Raw genomic sequence first — 21241 nt, 5'->3', positions numbered from 1 at the left:
CCAACCCAACCTCCACTCCCGGCACCTTCCCCTGCAACCGCAGGAGGTGCAAGATTTGCGCCCACACCTCCCAAGGTCCCAAAGGAAACTTCCATATCCGCCACAAATTCACCTGCACCTCCACACACATCATCTATTGCATCCTCTGCACCCGATGTGGCCTCCTCTATATTGGGGAGGCAGGCCGCCTACTTGCGGAGCGTTTCAGAGAACACCTCTGGGACACCCAGCCCAACCACCCTGTGGCTCAACACTTCAACTCCCCCTCCCACTCCACCAAGGATATGCAGGTCTTTGGATTCCATCGCCGGACCACAACAACATGATGGTTGGAGGAAGAGCGCCTCATCTTCTGCCAAGGAACCCTCCAACCACAAGGGATGAACTCGGATTTCACCAGTTTCCTCATTTCCCCTCGGCCCACCTTGTCTCAGTCAAATCTCCCGAACTCAGCACTGCCTTCCTAACCTGCTATCTTCTTCCTGACCTCTCCACCCCCACCCCAGTCTGACCTATCACCCTCACCTTGACCTCTTTCCACCTATTGCATTTCCGATGCCCCTCCCCCAAGTCCCTCCTCCCTACCTTTTATCTTAGCCTGTTGGACACACTTTCCCCATTCCTGAAGGGCTTATGCCCGAAACGTCGATTCTCCTGTTCCCTGGATGCTGCCTGACCTGCTGTGCTTTTCCAGCAACACATTTTCAGCACTGGTTAGTGATAGTCAACATGGCTTTGTGTGTGGGAAATCCTGTCTCACAAACTTGATTGAGTTTTTTGAAGAAGTAACAAAGAGGATTGATGAGGGCTGAGCAGTAGATGTGATCCAAATGGACTTCAGTAAGGCGTTCCACAAGGTTCCCCATGGGAGACTGACTAGCAAGGTTAGATCTCATGGAATAGAGGGAGAACTTGCCAATTGGATACAAAATTGGCTCAAAAAAAAAAAAGGTAGAAGACGGGTAGTGGTGGAGAGTTGTTTTTCAGACTGGAGGCCTGTGGCCAGTGGAGTGCCACAAGGATCAGTGCTGGGTACTCTACTTTTTGTCATGATTTATATGCGAGCATAAAAGAGGTACGGTTAGTAAGTTTGCAGATGACACCAAAATTGGAGGTGTAGTGGACAGTGAAGAAGGTTACCTCGGATTACAACAGGATCTGCACCAGATGGGCCAATAGGCTGAGAAGTGACAGATCGAGTTTAATTCGGATAACTGTGAGGTGCTGCATTTTGGGAAATCAAATCTTAGCAGGACTTATACACATCATGGTAAGTTCCTCAGGAGTGTTGCTGAACAAAGACCTTGGAGTGCAGGTTCATAGCTCCTTGAAAGTGGAGTCACAGGTAGACAGGATCCAAGAGAAGGTGTTTGATATGCTTTCTTTTATTGGTCAGAGTATTGAGTACAGGAGTTGGGAAGTGATGTTGCAGCTGTACAGGACATTGGTTAGGCCACTGTTGGAATATTGTGTGTAATTCTGGTCTCCTTCCTATCAGAAAGATGTTGTGAACCTTGAAAGGGTTCAGAAAAGATTTACAAGGAGGTTTCCAGGGATGGAGGATTTGAGCTATAGAGAGGCTGAACAGGCTGGGGCTGTTTTCCCTGGAGCGTCAGAGGCTGAGGGGTGACCTTACAGAGGTTTACAAAATTATGAGGGGCATGGATAGGGTAAATAGGCAAAGTCTCTTCCCTGGGGTGGGGGAGTCCAGAACTAAAGGACATAGGTTTAGGGTGAGAGGGCAAAGATGTAAAAGACCTAAGGGGCAATATTTTCACGCAGAGGGTGGTACGAGTATGGAATGAGCTGCCAGAAGAAGTGGTGGAGGCTGGTACAATTGCGACATTCAAGAGGCATTTGGATGAGTATATGAATATGAAGGGTTTGGAGGGATATGGGCCAGGTGCTGACAGATGGGACTAGATTGGTTTAGGTTATCTGGTCGGCGTGGACAGGTTGGACTGAAGGGTCTGTTTCCATGTTGTACATCTCTATGACTGTGTGTGGAGTTTGCATGCTCTCTCTGTATCTTCATTGGTTTGGGTGCTTCAGTTTCCTACCACAAGTCAAAAAAGTGCAGGCTCGGTGGATTGGCCAATGATGAATGCTGCTTCACAGTAATAGGGTGGGGACTGGGGCTGGGTGGGCTACTCTTTGGAAGGTTGCTTGTCAAGGTCCTACTAATTTATAATGGATTCCCTTGCCTTGCTTGTCCTGCTCAAGAGCATCACCTCATATTTATCTGGATTTAATTCCATTTTCCACTGATCAGCCCATCTGACCAGTAGATGGATTTGCTCCTGTAATCTAAGGCTACCCTCACTATTTACCACACCACCAATTTTCATACCATCAAAAACTAAGTCTGCAAACTTGGTGAAAGCATCAGACCTGGCAGAAGATGTGCAGCAGCAATAGAATGTTTTCAATTCCTGGAACTGGAGTATTAGTCACTCCAAAGTGATGATAACTGCTAAGGTCTGGTGTCTGTTCCCACTTGCTATGCTGATTTCTCAAACTAAAATGGACTACACCGATTCCCTGTGCTACTCTTCTTGGGATCTTCTCTCCACCCTCCAGGCACTTTGCCTCTATTCCTGATGAAGGGCTTTTGCCCGAAACATTGATTTTCCTGCTCCTAGGATGCTGCCTGAGCTGCTGAGCTTTTCCAGCACCACTGTAAATGGACCCCACCACCAAGGATATATTTCCCTCCCCTATCAGCGTTCCGAAAAGACCACTCCCTCCGTGACTCCCTCGTCAGGTCCACACCCCCCACCAACCCAACCTCCACTCCCGGCACCTTCCCCTGCAACTGCAAGAAATGCAAAACTTGTGCCCACACCTCCCACCTTACCTCCCTCCAAGGCCCCAAGGGATCCTTCCATATCTGCCACAAATTCACCTGCACTCCATTTATTGCATCCGCTGCGGCCTCCTCTATATTGGGGAGACAGGCCGCCTACTTGCGGAACGTTTCAGAGAACACCTCTGGGACACCCGGGCCAACCAACCCAACCACCCCGTGGCTCAACACTTCAACTCCCCCTCCAAGGACATGCAGGTTCTTGGACTCCTCCATCACCAGACCATGGCAACATGACGGTTGGAGGAAGAGTGCCTCATCTTCTGCCTAGGAACCCTCCAACCACAAGGGATGAACTCAGATTTCTCCAGTTTCCTCTTTTCCCCTCCCCCCACCTTGTCTCAGTCAAATCCCTCGAACTCAGCACTGCCTTCCTAACCTGCAATCATCTTCCTGACCTCTCTGCCCCCACCCCACTCCAGCCTATCACCCTCACCTTGACCTCCTTCTACCTATCACATTTCCAACGCCCTTCCCCCAAGTCCCTCCTCCCTACCTTTTATCTTAGCCTGCTGGACACTTTCCTCATTCCTGAAGGGCTCATGCCCGAAACGTCGATTCTCCTGTTCCTTGGATGCAGCCTGACCTGCTGTGCTTTTCCAGCAACATTTTCAGCTCTGATCTCCAGCATCCACAGTCCTCACTTTCTCCTCGAACAAATAATAAAGACAGGTTTAAGCCTGACGTCAGATGCTGAGGTGCTTCAAAAGACACATTCAAACAGAGAATTTCATTTACCAATCTTCCTGGGGAGAATTCTGAAGAGTGACAGAGATCATGCTAAGCAAAAAGAAATCCTCAAATGATATAATGAAAGTAAACATGTGGTTTCACCAAATTCACCGAGACCGAATGAGAGGGTCAGAGTTAAACAACAGGTTGAAGTTCTTCTGCATAGATTTACCAACAGTTTGAGAATAAAAATGTACTAACAGATTGGAGGTGTGATCATATAGCTGCATGCACGCCACTATTGAAGATAGGGTGATTGGAGATCAATGATTCGGGACATGATTGATATGAAATTGCTGGCCCCAGTGTTTCAGGATACTGCAAAAAAAAAAGTGCCTTTTCAAACAGTGCCTGCTGTCCTCCTCAAAAGGTCATTCATGAGACTAAAGGTTATCCAGATATTACAATGGAGAAATTCTTTGTTTCAGCAGGTAGTATGTCTTGCACAATGGATAGATGAGCGATAGTGTTCTCAAGTTTAATAATTAAAATCAACAGTGATCAATTCAGGGTCCTACTAATGTATCTCATCTGAAGAGAACAAAGAAAAGAATCCCTACAGTGTGAAAGCATGCCACTTGGCCCATCAAGTCGGTACCAACCCTCCAAAGAGGATCCCCAGCAGACACCATCCCCACACTATCCTTTTAACCCTGCATTTCCCATGACTAATTCACCTAGCCTGCAAATGCCTGGAGACTATGGATAATCCATCTAACCTGCAAGTCTTTGGTCTATGGGAGGAAACGGGAATGCCTGCAAGAAACCCACACAGACACGGTGAACATGCAAACCCTACATAGACAATTACTGGAGGATGGAATTAAACACAGGTCCTTGGTGCTGTTAGGCAGCAGTGCTAATCACTGAGAAGCAATTGAAATATAAAATCCCCCAGATTGGTTAATTTGTGAAGCCAGTGACATGGAGGGAAGAAACAGTGGTAAAGTGATGATAATCATAAAAATCACAAAACACACGTTACTCTGATTTGAGAAATAATTGCTATAGACACTAAAAACAAACGAGGTGGTAGTTTTTACTTCTTTCAGACCAAAGATATTTTGTTCCCAAAACCCCCCATAAGAAAATTATCCTAACAGATGGTGCAGAAGACAGCATTAACTGGAGTTCAGAAAAATGAGAAGGAGCTCAGCTAATGCATTGGACCAGGTGACATCTCAGGAATGCTTACTTGCCAACTGGCATTCCCAACTTTCCTGAATTTTATATCCACTGAAGTCAAGAGTTGAGTAGGTGATAAGAGTTGAAGAAACCAGCAGATAGACTAAATCACAGAAGGAATTAATGGGTTAAATGAGTTGCATACTGCTCAGTCAAAAACAAGTGTTATTAAAAATTATCAGCAAATGGTAAATGAGATGGCGAAAAGTCCAAATAAACCCATAAATAGTGGAAAATTAAGATTTGGATTTCCTGCTTCATTGCTTCTCAGTGGTTAACACTGCTGTCTCAGCGCCAGGGACCCAAATTCCAGCCAGACTTGGGTGACTGTGGAGTTTGCAAGTTCTCCCTGTGTCTGTGTGGGTTTCCTCTGGGTGCTCGGATTTCTTCCCACATTCCAAAAATGTGCAGGTTAGCTGAATTGGCTATGCTAAATTGCTCAGTGTTCAGGGATATTTAGATGCATTAGTCAGGGATAAAATGTAAAGTGGTAGGGGAACGGGTTTGGATGAGAATGTGGACTTGTTGGGCTGAAGGGCCTATCTCCCCACTATAGGAATTCTATGATACATGCTTGTTTTTTTCTGCCTGTCCCACTTGATCTGCACCAAGTAGAAGAAACGGTGGATCATAATCTGCAATCACATGATTACAAATACATTTTGCACTTAAACATTGGTACTTCCCACAAGCAGATTTTGTTGGGATTGGGGGTCTAACAGTGACATGTATTATTTATTTCTACCATCAACTTTCATTACATGCAGTTTCCTGCAACATTTCCCAGTGCACTGATATTCAAATGTGACATTTCCTGCTTGGTGTCACAACCTTAACAGTAGGCTTCACATTGCAGGAAGGGTGGCATTGTGATATCTCTGGTGGTGTTAGTTGTTCCCCTGCAGGGTTGCAAAAGTTTAACAATGTTGTACAAGTTATCACTTCAACACTTTGAAAGGAGTTGGTGTGAAAATGTTATTTTATTTTCCATGATATGGCCCAGTGTTCAGAATCTATTTCCCATCTCCCCTCTTCCTCCAATAAAACAGTTTTTAAATCAACAGCATTTTCTTAAAAGGACAATTAAGCTGTCAATTATTATAGTTTAAGATTATGTTGCAAAATTATTCATGGGGGTAGGGGGTGGTGAGAAATGGGAGCTGTGGAAAATAAGAACTTCTCAGGCACCTGTAAAAAGAACCCCACTATGAGAAAAGATCCAGACAGAGGCTGCTTTATCTACACTGGCCTTTTTGTTTGCTAGCTAGGGGTTTTCATCGAGCCCATGGGAAGCAATTGAACAAAGACTGACTGGTGGAACAAGCTGATATGGTAACCTCTATTATACTTCAGAATACGATGTGCTCTGTGGTAGCTGAATCTGCTGATGAAACCGATTGACTGTAAATATTTGCGGTTTGAGTGACCAGGGCTTGACCTCAGACATTCGATAGTGTAGAAACCCTCTGTTACAAGCTGTGAGATTGGGCCAAAAATTCCCATGTGAGTTTGTAAAGAGCAGGTTCTTGAACTCGCCCATGAATGCACTTTCAGTAAACATCTGTTTTCCGGTGGATGCATATAATGGGCTCCTTTCAAAACAGAATAGTGTCTGAAAAGGTTCTATTGATTTTTTTTTCCCCCCCCCCTCACTCCCTGGCAGTTGAATGTGTTTTCATTTTCATTTTCAGAAGCATAGAGATCTTCAAATGAGAAAGAAGTGTTTAGAATATCAGCCTTACAATTTTGTTTTTACAATTCAACTGTAAAACGTTACAGATAGTTTCAGCAGAGATTTTAACCATGACATCAGTTTACTCAGTCCAATAATTCATACTTTTTTGGCAGTTCCTCAGTCTTTTTAAGCTTACTTATCAAGAAATGTTAAGTTTATACAACAATAATTTTTAAATATTAAATGTTTTTTGGCTTAATTGTGGCATTCCTAGATATCATCAATAGATGACCTCACTACAAACAAAATAACAATTTCCATCTGTGTGGAGAAACTATCCGTGGAACTGACTTTAGGCATGTTCAGTTTTGAGTTTCCTTTATTTCTGCACTGTTTTTCTCCTTCTCCATTTCCATCCACAGGGAATAATTCCAAAACAAACACTTCATCTATCCTGTAAAAGGCACCAGTAATCTCCAGGTAATCACTCAACATCCTATAAAAATAAGTCTTAACCAAATTGAAACCCAAAAGAAATGTGAAATGGACCATTTCTGTTTTTGTTGCTGACTTTGAAAGGTCAAGTCCACATTATGCTTTAAAAAGGTGACTTTTTTCCACTGGAGTGAACTATACACCTTTTTAACCACTCAATCAACACAGAAGCCCCTTCAGAGTCGCAGTCCAATGGCCAAACACAAGATATAAACAGACGACAGGATGGGTTAATGACAGTAGATTCAAAGGGGACATTCATGAACCAGCCAACACTTGAATTAACGTGAAAACATGTACTGGGGTTGTTGGTGGAGTATTACTGCCAGTTGAACTAAGTCTAAAGTCAAAGTTCAAATGATGCAAACAGAATTGGTTTTAGTTACCTGTCCTTGTACACTGCATCAAGTAGAAATCTATGCAGAGTAAAATCAGACAGGGAGAGTGCTGACTCTACGATGAGGGCAGAGGTTAAAATTAGAGTTTGAGTGCCTGCAAAATAAAAATAGTGAAAATGATTCAACTTTAACACTTCTCCTTAACTCAGGGACTTATTCTCTAAACTGCCAGTGGTGGGATTGGAGTGTGTCACTGAAAAAGCACGTGAGGGCTCCAGTCCAAAACGTCGATTCTCCTGCTCCTCAGATGCTGCCTGACCGGCTGTGCTTTTCCAGCACCACACACAACTGATCTCCAGCATCTGCAGACCTCACTGTCTCCTGCCGGTGATGGATGGCGAAACAAAAATGGTGAAAAGGTGTGAACATTTCCTGGGAACGTTTACCCCCATCTCCCCACCAGAAGCACAAGTACAAAAGGTGGCAAGCCCAACATCATCCTGCTGACACCCAACTTGTCCCCTATAATGCCGTGGATATGTAGGGCACACGCCAGCTGGCACATAGACTTATCTGGGCTTTTAACTGGAGACTCTAAATCTGTCTCCATCATCTGCGGGGGAAGGCAGAAAAAAAAAGAGACCAGTTCACTATTTCATGACCTTGGGAGAAAGGGCAAAAATGAAGGTGAGGTAAGAGTAAAATAATTCCATTGGAGAGCCTGGTGTACCACATCCACTTTGCCCTTCATCTCCTGGTCTCCACAAGCTGACTCACCAAGCACTCTCTCCCTCCCTTGAGTCCCTGATCCTCCTACAACCAAAAGCCCAAGACTTAACTGTAGGGAAACTCAGCCAGTAAATAGTTAGGAACATTTGGAAATAAATGCATTGACCCTACTGGCACTTCATTTTGAAATGTACAAGATGAAGTAGACCAGTATGTCTCTCTCATCAATTTGATCTTCACTTGTTAGACTGAATCTTACCATATTTGACTAAGTAGAGTCTCTCTCGACCAGGCACCTGCACAGCCCCAGGTAGAAGATGACTCCATACAGTCAGTAATCAGGGAATTCAGTGTCCAGGTAGACACAGAAAGCAACAGGGGGTTTGATGGAGCAATGGCCACCTCAGTGCAATGGCTGCAGGATTGCATCAACATGGTGAATTCTTCTGCAATTTCTTCAGTGTATCCACATTTTTCCTGTTGTGTGTTGCCCACTTATTTTGCACAAAACTCCAGCTTAGGTTGAACAAGTGTCTTCTACAAGTTCATCATCACCTCCTACCGCTAAGCCCCCCAGTCATAAAGCTGCTGACACCATATGCTTTATTCACTGCTCTTTACACCTGACCTGCCAACTTCCATGAGCACACCTATACACAGGTCCTTATGGTCCTGCAGTCCCTTTAGAATTGTACACTTTGTTTTATATTGCAGTTCTATGTTCTTCCAACCAAAGTGCATCACCTCAGACTTTTCTGCATAGAACTTCAACTGCCACCCATCCACCCATTGTCTGTGTCATTTTGAAGGTACATTCTGTCACAGGGCAGCACGGGAGTCAAGTAGTTAACACATATTTAGAGACAATGTTGCCTCTCAGCAACAGGGACCCTAGTTCAATTGTAACCTCAGGCGACTGTCAGTGTAGAGTTTGCACATTCACCCTGTGTTTATGTGGGTTTCCATTGGGTGCTCCAGTTTCCTCCCACAGGCCAAAGATGTGCAGATTATGTTGATTAGCCATTCTAAATTGTCCCATTGTGTGCAGGGATATGTGGCCAGGTGGATTAGCCACAAGAAAAAAAAAAGTGTGGTTATGGGGATACAGGGAGCCTGAGTCTGGTTGAGATGTTGCTCAGTGCAGACACATTGGATCAAATAGAATCCCTACAGTGCAGATAGAAGCTAAACTTCCACTGTCCTACTCACGCTTTACAATTCTTTCAAGCTTAATGTGATGTAGTTTAGGCAAGGCAGGGTTGCTGTGAAAATCCAAGTTGGTTCAAAGTGAATGAGAGCGAAGAGATTGTGCCAGAAAGCACTGAGCTATGCACAGACCCCTTGGCTCTTTCCAATCAGGGTACTGTCAACATGGCCAGGCTCTTCACCTTGACAGTGCCTGCCCTATTCCAACTCTTGGAAGACCCTCAGCTGACTGGGCCATTTAGACAGAAGCACTTACCAGGGCTGCACCTCCAAACCCCAGACTCAATTTGCTCCACTTCAGGGCAGGCTCCCTCCACTCGAGCTGCAGAACCAGGCTGAACATAGCTGCAGTGGGAGGGAAATAAAATAATCTGTTGAGAGCACTTTGTTGACAGACGTAAAAAGCTCATACATCACTATCAGTTTAACAAGTGTTAATCCTCTTTGTTGATCCTCGTCAAGTGGCATCTCATTAATGTCTAGTGAGAAGTTCACCTCACTGTTTATGAAAAGTATAAAATATGGAATGAGATGATCTGGATGTCTTGTCCAATTCTAGCACACCTCCCTCCACAGCCTATAATTGTCTGACCGTTGTCCATAAATTCAGTTTATTTCAGGTTAGCAACTAGCTACATTGATGTGATAGCCATGTTACAGAGACTTGGAGGACAATCAAAGGTTAGGTTCACTCCTTTGAGATCCTAAATGGTTCTGCCCAGGACACCATATGACAATTACAAGATAATGGGTAATCTTTAAGCCTACTCTCCATTCAATCCTAATGATGGGATAAGCATTTGGTCAGGCAAGGTCAAAATATGTCAGAGTTTCAAGGAGGACTTAACTGTTATTGGTAAGTTTACCGTACTAACATGAGTTGACCATCAGGTACAAGTTATAAGCCTCTGCTTCAGTAGACTCCCAGTGAGTTCTCTCTATCACTGTAAACCAAGTAGGTCTTTACACCCAGATGGTAACAGCAAAACACCCTAAACACAAACTGGTCATAATTGGCATCAGTGCGTACAACAATCATGATAGTAGATGGTGTTAGTGTATGTACTACACAGTGTTAAGTCTTCCACTCCCCTATACAACAGCCACTGATCTCCCTATCCTCTGAAGTTGCAGTTGAAGCTGCTGTAGATGACAGCTTTCACTGAGATTCACCCCAGTGAAGGACAGGCCTGTTGTTTCTCATTGGGGTTGAGGGAACTGAATACTCTGGGCAGATTTGGCTTCCTGCTAAGAACACTTCACTCACGCTCCTCTTTCAATAACTTGTTCTGCCATGTGTTGCTTTTGCCCATTCTGCCTGACAGGGTGTTGACCAAGGGAATTGCAAACAACTGAACCCACGTCCTGTAGTTTCTGCAGAATCTTTGAAGTCAGGACAAAGTACTTCAGCATCAATCATCGAGACTTTTGCAATTTCAAACAACTCCAAAAACTTTCAAGCATGTCGTCTGCACACAGATAGAAATCAAATCAGCAACAAATCTGAAAGTATTGATGATCAGGTTAAGTTGTGGTGGTGAGGAGTCCTTCTTGCTGTAGAAGGTGTTCCCCCAAACAGGATTAGTTGGGGACATTATTGGATCAAATCAGATTTACACACTGGCTGACACAAGTATTCCGTGTTGTGACACATTCCTCATGGCTACAGTGATGTCCTAACCAAAATGACATGCAATATGGCTAAAACCAGATTTTTGTACACACACCATGGATTTTATTTAGGCAAAATTACACTTGCAGTGCTAAGTAAACGGGTGCTGGGGAGACAAATTTCTTGATGTTTTTATAAAAATAAAACTGATTCCTAATCACCAGCTAGTTCAGAATTAGTAACCACAGACATCATTGCCCAGGGATTTATATAAGAGAACTCATATCACTCAATCCAGAACCAGTAACCCACAACACATGCATTGAAACCAGATGTGAAAAGTATGCATCAGAAATTAACAGCTCACCAGTCAGGAATGCTAATGCATAGTGGGAGATTTCAACCAGTAAGTTTTACTGAAGCAAAATTAGTGTCAGTGCACATGCCTGAAAATTTTCCACACAGCACTGGAGATGGAAGAAAAGTGACAATTTTACAGGTTTATTATTACGAAGAGCAGATATTGGGAATTCAAATATGCACCCTTCCGATTTTCCATAAATTCATTTCGGAATTCACATAATCCTTGAGGCAAAGTTAATCTGGTATACACATGAGGCAATTCAGTTGTAAAATATACATCCACTTAAAGATACACATTCATGCACACATGCATCCATACACAATTGAAACACATACAAATATACTCAAATTCATATCACTAATACATGCTCCAGAGGTAATTATTTAGCTGTATGACTATCATTAATGCATTTCCTTTGATTGAGATTTTATGGTAAGCCATGATCTTCATGTGTTCTCACCTCCAAAGAGCTGAATTCCAGAGTGGAATTTAAATGGCTGTCCTTGATATCAATGAGGCATTTGACCGAGTGTGACATCAAGGAGCCACTGCAAAACTAGCATCATTGGGAACCAGCAGAAAAACTGACCCCTGGAAGATAGCTGTGATTATGGGTAGTCTGTTCTGGGACATCTCGGAGTTCCTCAGGATAGTGTCCTTAGCTCCTCCATGAATAACCTTGTTTCTACCAAGAGATCATAAATGTAGATACTTGCTAATAATTGCAGCGTTCAGTGGCATTCTTGACAACTCAGATTGAAATAATCCATGTCTAAATGCAGCAAGAACTGGACAATATCCAGGCTTGGCCTAACAAGTGGCATGTAACATTTGTACCACACAATTGTTACTTTACCAAAAGAGGTCATTAGGGTGATCATGCCTATACCAAATCAACTACCTAGTGCGAATCTCCTGCCTTTCCCCCCCCCCCCCCCCCCCAAACCCTTTCCTACTAAATCAATCCACCTTTTTCCCGTAACATTACTAACTGTATCCCAAATAGGTGCTAGCAATAACCATCTTCCTCTAGAGAATCTAACCGCTACCCGTTGACATTTAATGGCATTATCGTCACTGACTCCTGCACGGTCAGCCTGCTGGGGGAGGTGGCGGGGGGGGCGAGAAAAAGGGGGGTACATCAAAAAGTGATCTGGACTAGCCAGAATAATACTGTGGCTAAAAGACCAGATCACAGGCTAGCAATCTTGTAGAAAATTGCTTCTTCCTCATTCCCCAGGCCTGTTCACTAACTACACGGCACAAGTCAGGAATGTGATGGAACATGCCTTACTTGCCTGGATGGAGTGCAGCGCCAACAACATCCAAAAAGCTGACATCATGGACAAAGCAGCCCATTTGGTTGGCATCATATCCACAAGCATCCACTTCCTACAACACCGACACTCAACAGCTGCAGTGTGTATTAGCTACAAGAATTACAGAAATATATCAGTGTCCCTTAGACAGTATCTTCCAAACTCTCAAGCACTTCCCACTCGAGGACAAAAAGCAGCAAGTGTACTACCACCTGCAAGTTCCCTGCCAAGCCATTCACCATCCACGTGGACATCTCTCACTATTTCTGCCTTTTCACTGGGTTAAAATCTTGGAATTTCTTTTGTCCTGGTATTAGGGTGTACCTACACCAAATGGACTGCAGTGGTTAAAGAAGGCAGCTCACCTCCACCTTCTAACAGCAATGAGAGATGGGCAATAAATCCTGACCCAGCCAGCAATGCACCCATCCCATGAAAAAAAAAAATTAGTAGCTGTAATTTATAACTGTCCAAGCAGACACGATATATTATGGGTTTGCTTTGGATGGGAAATTAGAGATGAATCTAACAAGTGTGCTACAGTAATCGTAGGAGTGTTTAAACTACATATAGTTTGCAATAATTCTGTGGTGGATGAATTCCTGAAGTGTATACAATATTTAGTTTTAGATCAGTACATTGAAGAACCAATTATGGAATAGGTTATTCTAGGTTAGGCAATGGCTAATATTGAAGGAATGGAAATACGTACATGTTGCAACTGTTATGCATTCTTTCCATTGCAAAAATATAAGTAGCCCAAACTTGACTAACAAAGTTAAGGTGGTATCAGATCCAAACTGGAGCTGTATGACACTGTCAGTTTCAGGTTTAGGAGCAATTTCAATTTAGCAAAGAGGATCAAGAAAAGGGGAAACAAATTAGGAGCATAAACTTGCAAGGAACTTCAGAACAGACTGCAAAACCTATATATATGCAAAAAGAAAAAGAAAAAAGTGATGAAGGCAAATGCTAGTCCCTTAAAACAGAGAAAAAAAAAAGGAGAAAAAGGAAGTTGCAGAGCAGCTAAACACTTACATTTGCTGTGTCTTGGCAGAAATAACCTTTGGAAATAAGGAAACAAAGGTGTATTGGGAAGAAGGAACTGAAAGAAAACAATAATCAGTGAAAAAAAAAAGTGCTGCCAAAAATAAAGGAGTGAAAGCTGTTAAAATCCCAGGAGCTAAAGGAGATAGCCATAGAAATAATGTAGATTCTGTCCTGGCAGATTGATGGATGGCAAATCTTAGAGGGAGGGGAAAGCAGGGAATGACAAACCTTTTATTGTCTAACATCAAGTAGGTAAAACACTGGCATCTGCTATAATGAATGACATAACAAGACTTTGAAATTATTAAATAATCAACATTGTCAAAGGGAAATAATTTCAAACTTTTATACATGCGATGTGGGTATTTATTGCCTAATGGCAGGAGTCAACCACATCACTGTGGGTCTGAAGTCACATGCAGGCCAGACGAGGTAAAGACATTAAACTCAATGTAGGTTTGCTCGCTGAGCTAGAGGTTTGTTTTCAGACATTTCACCACCATTCTAGGTAACATCAGTGAGCCTCCAGTGAAGCACTGGTGACATGTCCGCTTTCTATTTATGTGCTTAGGTTGGAGATTTTATTCCCTGTGGTGACATTTCCTGTAATTTTTCTCAGGGGGTGGTAAATGGGATCCAAATCATGTGTTTGTTGATGGAGTGCTGGTTGAAACGCCATGCTTCTAGGAAATGAAAGCATGGCATTCCAACCGGAACTCTATCAACGGACACATTTTCTTGGGATGGTAAATGGGATCCAAGTCAAAGAACCGGAAATTATGTCACTACCCCAAATGACATCACCAGCCCAAGGAAACCTAAACAAATAGAAAGTGGGACATGCCACCTGTGCTTCACTGGAGGCTCACTGATGTTACTTAGTATGGTAGCAAAACATCTGAAAACAAACCTACCAGCTCAGCGAGCAAACCTATATCCAGAACCTCAATCTGAGCTATAAATCTTCTCAAAACCCACTAACATTATTGTTTAAAAGCCCATCTAATTCAATGTGGTTACACTATTATTAGATATGCTTTTTGTTCCAGATTTTCATTGAATTCCAATTTCACCAACTGCTAAGCTAAAATTTGAAGATATGACCCAAGAACATCAGCCTGGAATTCTGGATAACCAGTCCAGTGACATACTGGGGTTTTATGGAGCACATCACTAAACACAGATTGGGGTAACCACCGGATACAATGTATTTGGATTTTCAGGAAGTTTTGGATAAAGTCCAACATAAGAGTTTAATATGCAAGATTAAAGAATATGGGATTGGGGTAAAATGCTGGCATAACTGAGAATTGGTTAGTAAACAAGAAACAGTTTAGAAATAAATTGATCTATTTCAGTGAAAGGCTAGTAGGCTACCACAGGAATTAGTGCTTGGGTCTCACCCTTTTACAAATTTTTTTAAATGATTACAATGAGGGAAGTGAAACACTATTTGGAAATATGCTAATAACACAAAACTAGGCAGAGTCATGAGCATAAAGGTGGGTGTAGAGAGGTTATACTTGAAGTATAATTGCTTTAACCTCCTAGGATAGCAGTTTGTTGCATGAGACTACAAGACATAGGAGCAAAAACAAGCAATGATCAGCTGGACCTGTATTCAGGAAGGTTGTGGGAGCTCTTGCAGCACGGTCATAAAAGTGTTCTTACCTCTTAGTTTAGAGTTTCAAGTCTCACTTCCTCCAGAAGTGTTTCATAACACATATAAAACAGGTTATTTTGCTAATATCAAAAATAAAGAGGGAATTTCATTGAAGTATAATTGTGAAAGTTTAACTTGATGGTAATTTTTTTTGTTCATTGTCCAATTAAGCCATTATGTTCATCATAATTCATTCACATCTCAGGGATGAAAAATGCTGTCCTTAGTGTTGGAATATAAACCAAAGTTACACTTACCTCAACTCAAAGCACCAAAAGAATATTTCAACAACACTATCCTACAGTATTTCCTAATGTTGCTCCTATCTGTTACAAACAGCAAAATCCCCAAATGCAGAAATCTCTCAAATAAGTGTCAGTGCCTTTGCAAAACTGAGAGAGTTACATACCATGAAAACAGATGGGTCTCATTATGGCACTCTCACAAAGTGGTACTCAAAATACCTGGATCAAGGTGGAAGCAAAAGGCTAAAAATATTTAAGTCTTTGAAAATTCATCTTTGTGCTGCTTTCAGCTCATTTTAAGCTGACAGGAGGACATGCATAGTCTGTGAAAACACATCTTGACCACTGGGAGTCACAAATTTACTCAGGAACATCTTACATACACCCATCTCTAATCCAACACTGCCCCTGCCCAGTACAAATATCTATACGGTCACAAAGCTCTATAAACAAAAGAAATGCACCGTATTTTCTCCCCCCAACACTTTCTTCAAAAAAATAAACAGTAAGTATGTAGAAACCTTCCAGAATTGCACACCTGGGATGTGGAGAATTACCCAGGCAGCTCACACCATCTATTTGAACAAGTTACCAATTTAGTACTAATTAATGCCAGTTTATGAATAATTTTGTGCAATGGTCCAACTAGATTGAGATAGCCCAAATCATTTCTCAAATGATTCTTACAGCTTACAAAGCAAGGAGAATTGCACCCCTCCAGTCTGGCCGGAGTTTGAACTCAGCCTCTCAATGTGAAAGGGCAATGAGATCCCCTAAGGCTCATTTCTAATAATACAATCATTTTGTCCGAGCTACTACAGTGTGCAGAATAAAACTTTTGAATGGTCAAATTGTGTATCACTTACCACCAATCTACTACTTACCATTCCTCATGCATAGGTCTCAGAGTATGAATGTTGCCTCACTGCAAATGGTAACAATTAATTCTAGCCTTGGATAAAGCTGTTAAGGTTATATCGTGAAAGGCTAATCAAATCAGTTCATTTTTTTTTTTCTTTAACCCCCACACTACCACCTAAGTGCGGTAGTGCTTATTTTTTTCCCCAGCACCCATGGTGTGTGTGTGCAGGTGGGAGACACAGTGGAAGACACAAAGTGCACCAATCTTTATTCAATTTCCACCACCAGGAAGATAGGAAAACACCCAGGTGGCCAGTGACAAACACTGCCCTTTCAAATCAGTTCATTTTTTTTTTAAATAACTTTTTTTTTCTTTTTTTATTTTAACCCCCACACTACCACCTAAGTGCGGTAGTGCTTATTTTATCCCCAGAACTCATGGTGTGTGTGTGCAGGTGTGAGACACAGTGGAAGACACAAAGTGCACCAATCTTTATTCAATTTCCACCACCAGGAAGATAGGAAAACACCCAGGTGGCCAGTGACAAGCACTGCCCTTTCAAATCAGTTCATTGTGTTTGTGTTTAATCCTCACACATTGCAATTATAATTAGAAAGTTAATTAGCTTAATCTGAATCACCTGTTATGCTATGGGAAAGTCAGGATTTGAGTTTGGAACACCTTAAATAATAAGCTGCAATTGAAATCTACCATCATATCTAAAAGCAATTCATAACAAACAGAGACAGGGAATACAACTGATGCAAGATGGTGGGTAGGCTGTTCTGAGCACTGTCATCCCGATAAGGGGTAATCGGGACGGGCTGTCCTAGAGGTGGTCGAAAGGTGTCAGAGCAGCCGAGAGCCAGAAGGCACGTAGGGGCGGGCTGAGATCCGGAAGGCTTGTGGGCTACCCTACACGCTGTCGTCCCAGGGAAGGGGACGGGCTGTCCTAGAGGTGGCCGAAAGGTGTGCCAGGATAGCCCACTGATCGGAGGTGCAATGGGGTGGGTGAGCCCAATGGTACGTAGGGGCAGACCGAGAGCAAGAAGGCGGGTAGCTGTCCTCAGCGCTGTCACCCCGGGCAGGTACCGGGGCGGGCTGCCCCAGAGGTGGTCGAAAGGTGCTGAGGGTGGTTAGTGAAGCCGGAAGGTGGGTAGGCTGTCCTGACTGCTGTCACCCTGGGCGGGTACCGGGGTGGGCTGTCCTAGAGGTGGTCGAAAGGTGTGTCAGGGCGGACTGAACTGGAAGGGGCATGGGGTGGACCGAGACCCGGAAGGTGGGTAGGGGCGGGCTGCCTTAGAGTGGTCGGAAGGTGGGAGGGATGGGGGCTTGCTGGGTCTGTATTGTCTGCGCTTTTGTATGTAACAGTACTGTCTAATGTACAACTGTCACTGCTGTTGTCTCCTTATATCTTTGTGAAACTGGGATTTGAGGTTTGTCCTCATGTCCCTGTAAACTGTTTGAATGGTAGGGTTTGGGGCCTGGCTTTGCTGCTCCTCTCCTTGTAAAATTGCTGTCTCTTGTATGTAGCTGTAAATGTAACTGTTTGTTGTAAACTGTTTTTGTAATTTGTTTAATAAAATAAAATACAACTGATGCATTCCAAAAAAAAATTCCCAGATTTGCACATCAATAATTCTTTACCACCAACAAGTCAAAAGTAATTTGCTTGAACTATAATACTGTGATGGAATCAAATCAATAGGGCTAATAATCTTAGTGTCTTGTTTATGAATGCAACTATTGGAAAAATCTCATAAATGATTCACTAAGAGATCTTTACTCAAAACATATTGGCAACAACCATCCTCTTTTATAGTCTTACATCAAAATAGATGTCTGGGGGCATGTTTGGTACAGTGGTAGTGCTTCCAGAGGGGTTGGTTGGCTCAACTGGCTGACTGGCTGTCATTCAATGTAGAGGGAAAGATTAGAGTGGTGCTGGAAAAACACAGCAGGTCAGGCAGCATCTGAGGAGCAGAAAAATTGACGTTTCAGGCAATGTCGATTTTTCTGCTCCTCGGAATCTGTCTGACCTGCTGTGCTTTTCCAGCACCACTCTAGTCTTGACTCTGATCTCCAGCATCTGCAGTCCTCACTTTCACCAATGTAGAGGGAAAGCCTAGTGGTATTATCGATAGACTATTAATCCAGAGACCCAGGTAATGTTCTGGGAACCTGGGTTCAAATCCTGCCTCGGTGGCAGACAGTGGAATTTGTATTCAATAATAAAAAACAATTAAGAATTGACTGATGGTTGGAAAAACCCATCAGGTTCACTGATGTCCTTTCAGAAAATCCTTAATTGGTCTGGGCTACATGTGACTTCGGATCTACAGCAATGTGGCTGTCTCTCAATTGCCCTCTGAAATGGCCTAGCAAGCCATTCAGTTGTACCAACTGCTACATAGTCTGAAGGAAATGAAACAGGATGGATCCTCTGACATTGATGTAGGCACTGGAAAAGACAACGGCAGAAACAGCCCTGTCGACCCTGCAAAGTCCTCCTCACTAACATCTGGGAGCTAGTGCCAAAGCTGGGAGAGCCGTCTCACAGACTAATCTAACAACAGCCTGATAGAGTCCTACTCGTGGAATCATACCTTACAAAGTCCCAGACACCACCATCCCCATCCCTAGATATGTCCTGTACTACCAGCAGAGGTGGTGGCACAGGCGTATAGAGTCGGGAGGGAGTTTCCCCAGGAGTCCTCAACATTATCTCTGGATCTCATGAAGTCTCATGGCTTCAGGTTGAACATGGGCAAGAAGACCTGCTGATTACAACATACCACTATCCTTCCCTACCCCTGTTAGCTGATGAATCAGTACTCCTCCATGTTGAGCAACACTTCAAAGAAGCACTAAGGATACCAAGGGCACAAATGTACTCTAGCTGGGAGGATTTCAATGTCCATCAGCAGTATTACTGATCAAGTTGGTCGGGTCCTAAAAGACATAGCTGCTAAACTGGGTCTGTGGAAGGTGGTGAGGGAACCAACAAGCGGGAGAAACATTATCCTTACCAATCTGCCAGCTGCAGATGCATCTGTCCATGACAGTATTGCTAAGAGTGACTACCACACAGTCTTCATGGAGACAAAGTCCCGCCTTCACACTGAGAATAACCTTCATTACATTGTGTGGCACTATCACTGTGCTAAATGAGAAAGATTTCAAACAGATCTTGCAACTCAAAACTGGGCATCCATGAGGCGTTGTTGGCCATTAACAGCAGGAGAATTGTACTCCAACACAATCTGTAACCTCATAGCCTGACATAACCCCCACTCAAGCATTACCGTCAATCCAAGGGATCAACCTTGGTTCAATAGAGTATACAGAAAGCCATACCTAAAAATGAGGTTTCAACTTGGTGAAGCCAGCACACAGACCTACTTGCATGCCAAACAACATAAACAGCAAGTTAAGCAATCCCAACAGATCAGATCTGAGCTCTGCAGTCCTGCCATGTCCAGTTGTGAATGGCTGTGGACGATTATACAATTCACTGGAGAAGGAGGCTCCACAAATATCCCCATCTTTAATATGAAAGTACCCAGCACATCAGTGCAAAAGATAAGGCTAAAGCTTTTACAACAATCTTAAGCCAGAAGTACCAAGTAGATGATCCATCTCAACTTCCTCCAGTGGTCCCCAGCATTAGAGATAGCAGTCTTCAGACAATTTGATTCACTCCACATGATCAAGGAAGAATTGGAGATGTTGGATACTGCAAAAGCTATGAGCCCTGACAACACTCCAGCAATAGTACTGAAGACTTGTGCTCCAGAACTTGCCACTCCTCTAGTAAAGGTGCTCCAGTATAGTACAGCACTGGTATCTACCCAACATTGGGAAAATTGCCCAGGTATGTCCAGTACATAAAAAGCAGGACAAATCCTAACCAGCTAATTAACGCCCTGTCAGTCTACTCTCGATCATCAGTAAAGTGATGGAAGGTGTCATCAACAGTGCTATCTAGCAGCACCTGCTCAGCAATAACCTGCTGAGTGATGCCCAGTTTGGGTTCTGCCTGGGCCACTCGGCTCCTGACCTCATTACAGCCTTGATTCAAACATAGACAAAACAGCTGAATTCCAGAGGTGATGTTAACTGACAGCCCTTAACATCAAGGCTGCATACAACTGATTATAGTATCAAGGAGCCCTAGCAAAACTGGCATCAATGGGAATCCAGAGGCAAACTCTCTGCTGATTAGGGTCATACCTGACACAGAGGAAAATGGTCATGGTTGTTGGAGGTCAGTAATCCCAGCTCCAGGACACCTCTGCAGGAGTTCCTCAGGGTCGTGTCCTAGGCCCTACCATCTTCAGCTGCTTCATCAATGACCTTCCCTCCATTATAAGGTCAGAAATTGGGATGTTCCCTGATGATTGCACAATGTTCAGTATCACAACTCCTCAGACACCGGAGCAGTCCGTGTCCAAATCCAACAAGATCTGGATAATTCGGCTGACAAGTGGCAAGTAATATGCCACACAAATCACAGACTGTGACAATCACCAATAAGAGACAATCTAACCACCGTCCCTTGACATTCAATGGTGTTACCAACACTGAACCCTCCACTGTCAACATCGTGGGGGTTATCATTGACTAGAAACAAAACTGACTCACCACATTAGCACAGTGGTCACAACAGCAGGTCAGTGGCTATGAATACTGTGGTGAGTAACACATCTTCTGACTCCCCAAAGCCTATCCATCATCTCCAAAGTATAAGTTGGAAGTCTGATAGAATATTCCTCACTTGCCTGGATGAGTGCAGCTCTGACAACACTAAAGAAGTTTGATACTATTCAGGATAAAGCAGCCTGCTTGATTGGCACCACATCCATATGCATCCACTCCCTTGACCACCGACACTCAGTAG

Source organism: Chiloscyllium plagiosum, unplaced genomic scaffold (genome assembly GCF_037043375.1).
Source record: "Chiloscyllium plagiosum isolate Xiang-an unplaced genomic scaffold, Cpla_swu_hap1 HiC_scaffold_1, whole genome shotgun sequence".
Taxonomy (NCBI): domain Eukaryota; kingdom Metazoa; phylum Chordata; class Chondrichthyes; order Orectolobiformes; family Hemiscylliidae; genus Chiloscyllium; species Chiloscyllium plagiosum.
This window is presented reverse-complemented; position numbering follows the sequence as displayed.